Genomic DNA, 6,000 nt, shown 5'->3' on the forward strand with positions numbered 1-6,000 from the left:
TTTGCGCTAAAGACAGACCTCTCCCTCTGATCTCGCATGTGCGCGCGCACACACGCTCACATGCACACCCACACAACATGCAAACACTCACACTCAGATATACACATGTATGCACAGCCACACCGGCACACTCACACACATATACCCACACCAGTGCTCACTTACACACGCAAACACACTCATACCTCTCCATTGGGCGCCCCTCCAGCCCACCCCTTTTAGCATCTCTGGCCCTGTGCTTTGCCCTGCAGTGGTCCACCTGGGGCCTTCTATTCCCTAGGAACTGTGCCCGGGCCTTGGAATTCTAACACCGCTCCCCCACAAAAAGTATTTTTGTATACTCTCCTAGGAAAGCAGTTTAAGATTTGACCAATTCTAAGAGAAAAATCAAATTGATTACATTACTTTTCAGAAAAAAACTTGAGGAAAGAAAGATGGGAGGAAAAAGAGAAAGAGGGAGGGAAGGAGGGAAATATATAACCCTCATTAAGATCCTGCAAGGTGCAAGTGCTACATACACTAAGTGTCTAAATCCATTCAGGCTGCTGTAATAGAGTTACCATGAGCTGGGTGGCTTATAAGCAACAGAAATTTGTTTCTCACGGTTCTGGAGGCTGGGTGGGAAGGGGTGAGGGATCTCTCTGGGGTCCCTCTCGTAAGGGCACTAACCCCATTAGTAAGTGCTCCACCCTCGTGACCTAATCACCTCCCAAAGGCTACTGCTTCCTAACGCCATCACCTCGGGGGTTAGGGATTCAGTCTATGAATTGTGGAGGAACACGAACATTCAGTCCACTGCACTGTGTTCTACATGTGTCCTCTCATTTATTTCTCAAAACACTTTAAGGAGGTGGATTTATTATCCTCTTTTGAAGATAAGGAAACAGAGGCTCGGAAATGTTAGATCACTTGCCCAAAGGCACACAGCTAACTCCAAACCAGATTTGAACCCTACCTGCCTGGCTCTGAGTATGGAATTGAGAAATCTGTTGTGTGCTGCGGGGAGAGGGAAGGGAGTGGGTCATAAATGCAGAGGTTGCTTGAGCAGAGGTAGAGGAGTGGGGGGGGGTCACTTCAGCATCTCCCCACTTCACCCGTGTTTGGTTTTGCCTCATTGCAGACTCCTTTTGTTCCCTACTCTGGTTTCACTTCTTTCTTATGCTCCTAAGCTATCCAGTCACATTCTGAGTATTCTTTGAAGTCTCTGTAAATCTGTTTAAAAAAAAGAAAAAACTCTTAAAGAAACAAACAACATATAAACCAATTAATTTTTTTTAAAAGTGTGCAGACAACATAGATTCCGAATCCCCTAGGGCCACGGTGGCCCAATGGTGATGACATTGATGGAGGACTGGTTAGGGTCTGGGCTGTGAGAGGGGCCTAAGCCTGGCTCCTTTTCTCCAAATTAGACTTGCCCTGCCTTGGTTTCCTGAATGAGTCTGGTCAGTTGTCTGCAATGTGCGATAACAGGATTTCCCACGAAGGGTTTTAGAAAGGTTTTGAAGTGCTTGGGTGAAAAGAATCATAATACAGTCTCTCTCTCTCTCTCTCTCTCTCTCTCTCTCTCTCTCTCTCTCTCTCTCTCTCTCTCTTTCTTTTGAATGTCAATACCTCACACCTACTTTTCAGTTACCTTTTTTTTTTAACATCTTTATTGGAGTATAATTGCTTTACAATGGTGTGTTACTTTCTGCTTTACAACAAAGTGAATCAGCTATATGTACACATATATCCCCTCCCTCCCTCCCACCCTCCCTATCCCACCCTTCTAGGTGGTCACACAGCACCGAGCTGATCTCCCTGTGCTATGCGGCTGCTTCCCACTAGCTATCTATTTTACGTTTGGTAGTGTATATATGTCCATGCCACTCTCTCGCTTCATCACAGCTTACCCTTCCCCCTCCCCATATCCTCAAGTCCATGCTCTAGTAGGTCTGTGTCTTTATTCCCATCCTACCCCTAGGCTCTTCATGACATTTTTTTCCCTTAGATTCCATATATATGTGTTAGCATACGGTATTTGTTTTTCTCCTTCTGACTTACTTCACTCTATATGACAGACTCCAGGTCCATCCACCGCACTACGAATAACTCAGTTTCGTTTCTTTTTATGGCTGAGTAATATTCCATTGTATATATGTGCCACATCTTCTTTATCCATTCATCTGCTGATGGACACTTAGGTTGCTTCCATGCCCTGGCTATTGTAAATAGAGCTGCAGTGAACATTTTGGTATACAGATTGCCAACAAACGCATGAAAGAATGTTCAGTTACCTTTTAAAAGACAACTGAAGTGGTCACTGAAAGTACTTGAAGGCTTTTTATAAAACAGTGAAAGGAGCCCATGCATGAACTCACTCAGCCCCAGTGATGCCCCAGATTTTCTTGTACGGGATGGATCTTCCTCACCCCACAGTAGCAGCAAGGCCCTCGGGTCACAAACAGGCCCAAGCAGTCAGACAGACCTGGGTTCAAACCCTGCCCTCACCACTAACTAGCTCTGTGATCACTGGCAAATTATTTCACCTCTCTGGCCTCTATTTCCTTGTCTATGAAATGCAAGTAATAACAGTACCCACCTCAAGCTTTGTCATTAGGATTAAACCAGATGCTGGATATAATGTGGTCTGTGAGTATGAGTTGCTACTCTCAACATAATTAGCAGCCGCTGTGACACCATGACTCCAGTGGGTGTTCATCCTCTTTTTCCCATGTGCCCTTTCTTAGGGCTGACACAACAGAGGTTTTTGGGTGGTGAAGGGGTTCATTTTGCACCTGGCAGAATGTGTTGGGAACTCCATTTTATTGACAGAAAACCTTTGCAAGACCCTCATCCCCTAGCCACTGTTAGGGATCTGACATTATCTTCCTTAAAGCCCCTACCAGTTGCCCTCCAATACTGCTGACATCTCCCCCATCCTCCTGTCTGTAGAATTCACCCAGGCCAGCATCTCACATGGAAACTGAAGGCAAGGCTCCATGCAGCCAGGAAGTCAGGAATCCACATCATCTAAGTCAACGAAGACAGAGGAATTAAACACTTAGGACTTCCCCTCCACCTCTCTGTTTCTGCTCTTCAAAGAATTGGGGTCTTTGTTATGGGATTTAGGAGACAGCAGAATTAGGAGGAAAACTGAGGGAAGAGATTGACATTTGCACAAGCACTTAAATAGCACTGCTCCTAGGGTGTGTGGAGCCCAGACAAATATTTTTTTGCAGGGCCTCTGTCTGTATAAACCATTTGAGTCACCAAAATCTGTGTATTAGCACAGCTAGTTGCCCACTTTCTTATGATCCCATGAAAGAAACCAATCAGTCAACAGGAACTATCCTCTCCCCAGGCAGCCCTCTCGGAACCAGGGTACCGATTCTGGGATGACACCACAGGCATGAGTCTCAGGTCTCCTGGGGAATCTGGTCAACCCCACAGAGCAGTAGAGGGTGGGCGAATGCCCTAAAAGGGAGGCAGGAGCACCAGGGCCAACATGGGTCCTGGTACCGGGCCAAGGAGTCCCGTCTGGATGGCACGGCTATCTCTGGCCTGTCCCCAGTGCCAGGGTGGAAATGAGAAAAGTTCAAGGCAGGCACTCCAAAAGGCAGAGTCCCCTGAGGGGCAGGGCTGGGCCAAGGGTCCCGTCTGTCCAGGTCTCAGGACAGGTCTGTGTTTGATTCCAAAGCCTCTGTGAAAACTTCCCTGTCTGAGTCAGGCCCAGAAGGAACACTGCCTCCCTCCTCTCATAGAGAGTGGACGTCATGACGTTCCCCTAAGCTCTAGGACAGACAGTCTTCTCCTTTTTAAGTTACTCCAGTATCACAAGGACCATAGCTATGGGTTAGGAAGTCCTGATACTATGACCATGCACTATTTGCCAAATAAGTGACATGGCAGATTGAGATAAAAACAGGGCCGAATCTAGGACAAGCCAGTTTAATTCTATCAGGAACGGTTTGCAAATTCAGTGTTTCTGCTTGAAAAGTTATAAACCTGAACTGCAGTGCAGGCCTGCCACCAACATTTGCAGACCTAGGGTAATAATACAAATGGAGGCCCCTGGCCTACAGCCTGCTGCTTTCTCTCAATCCTCCTTTGGCTCTGCCCAGGTCACGAAAGACCTTTTCCATGTGCACACAAGCATCCCAGCTCACCCAGCCAACTTCTATCTCCCCCATACATAGATGGCAGGCACCATTAGGCCTCAAAAGGACAGACCTGAGAAAGAAACTCATGCAAGCCTTGGTGTTCAGGCAGGGAATTCCAGTGTCCCTGGTATTTAGAGGATGGTCTAGAAGTAGGGGGGCATGGGCTCTGGGTGGGCACATCCCTTAGCCTCCATCTTGTCCCATAGGAAAGTCACAGCTGGAGGAGGGCCAGAGCTAGTAAGCATGGGGCAACAGCATAGGCCCATCTGCCTGGGCCTAAGGGTAATACACCCAGCCGTATGATTTCCAAACCCATATGCCAACCCCTACTTCACTTTTTGGTTTTCTACTTCCTCAATCTCCTTCAGCCTACTCCCCAACTGCCCCTTTTCTCTCCTGTATGAGAATTCCTAGTTCCTATTTTTGAGTCGTCCCAAATCTGACCTTGAAGCTGGTGTTACACAAAAAAAGGAGATACTATATCTTTTTTGAAGTCTATAGAACCTGAATATTTATATGCCACATCAAGATGTCCTGGTAAATAAATGTGATTCTTGTCACCTATGGCTACTGAAAAATGACTCTCTGGATACACTAGTGGCACTTTTTATCTTTCATAGGCTGGCAGATAATAGGATTGCAAGTTTCAAGCAGTAATCTCCCCATCTTACTGTGGTTTCTCGGGGAAAAACAAAGCAACACAGCTCTGTAGAGGACTGAATAGACAAGTAAACAATATAACACTCTAGGCAAGAAGTACTTGTCCGGTAAGAGATCTGCGGTTACTCACTCTTGCCAGGGGAATTGACATTGCTCAATTTTGTGATGAAGAGGTAGAAGAGTAGCTATGAGATTTGCCCCAGAAGTCAAACCCAAGGCTGGCAGACTCCAGAATCCAAGTTCTTTCATATTACATGATATCCTGACATCACAACATGAGGTCTTAAAAGTAGATCTGATCTTTATTGTAAGTCATGAAACACTTTACTTGTAATTTCCTTATAGTGGTTGTGATGTAATAAAAAGATAAATATTTGGTTTTGTTCCCAGTTCCTGGGCATAAATTTTCCTAAACCTCTTGGAATCTCCAGAGTGATTAGAGTGTCTTTTGTATGCTAATGAGATGGGAGGGGGCGCTCTCTAGGCTGCCTCTGGATGGTGGCTGGTCTCTAGAAAAACCAGGCCTGGATTAGGAGCTTGGAACTTTCAGTCCCACCCTCCAACCTCCTGGAAGAGGACAGGGGCTGGAGACAGAGTCCAATCACCAAGGGCCAATGATTTAATCAATCATTCATGTGTGATGAAATCCCTAAATAACAGGGTTCAGAGATCTGGGTTGGTGCTTGTATCCATGTGCTGGGAGGGTGGTGATCCCCAGCTCAACGGGACGGAAGCTCCTGTGCGTAAGACCTCTCCAGACCTCATCATGTGTACCTCTTCAGCTGGTATTCATTTGTATCCTTCATAATATCCTTCATTATAAACTGGTAAATATAAGTAAAGTGGGTTCCTGAGTTCTGTGAGCCATTCTATCAAATTACCAAACCTAAAGGGGAAGTCATGGGAACACCCAATTTATAGCCGGTAGGTCAGAAGTATGGGAGGCCCACCTGAAGCGGGAGATAGTCTTGTGAGACTGAACCCTTAAACTGGGAGGCCTGCGCAGATTCCAAGTAGTGTCAGAATTGAATTGAATCATTGACACCAAGATGATGGCTGAAGAATCAGAGAATTGGTTTTTGGTGTGAAAAACACCACAGAGCTGTTATCTGGCACTGCCCTATATGACAGTCATTTGTGCTGTTTTTTTTTTCCTCCTATTGGTTGTATTTTTTTTGAGGGCACATCCTAGGTCATA

The sequence above is a fragment of the Kogia breviceps genome, chromosome 9 (genome assembly GCF_026419965.1).
Source record: "Kogia breviceps isolate mKogBre1 chromosome 9, mKogBre1 haplotype 1, whole genome shotgun sequence".
NCBI lineage: Eukaryota > Metazoa > Chordata > Mammalia > Artiodactyla > Physeteridae > Kogia > Kogia breviceps.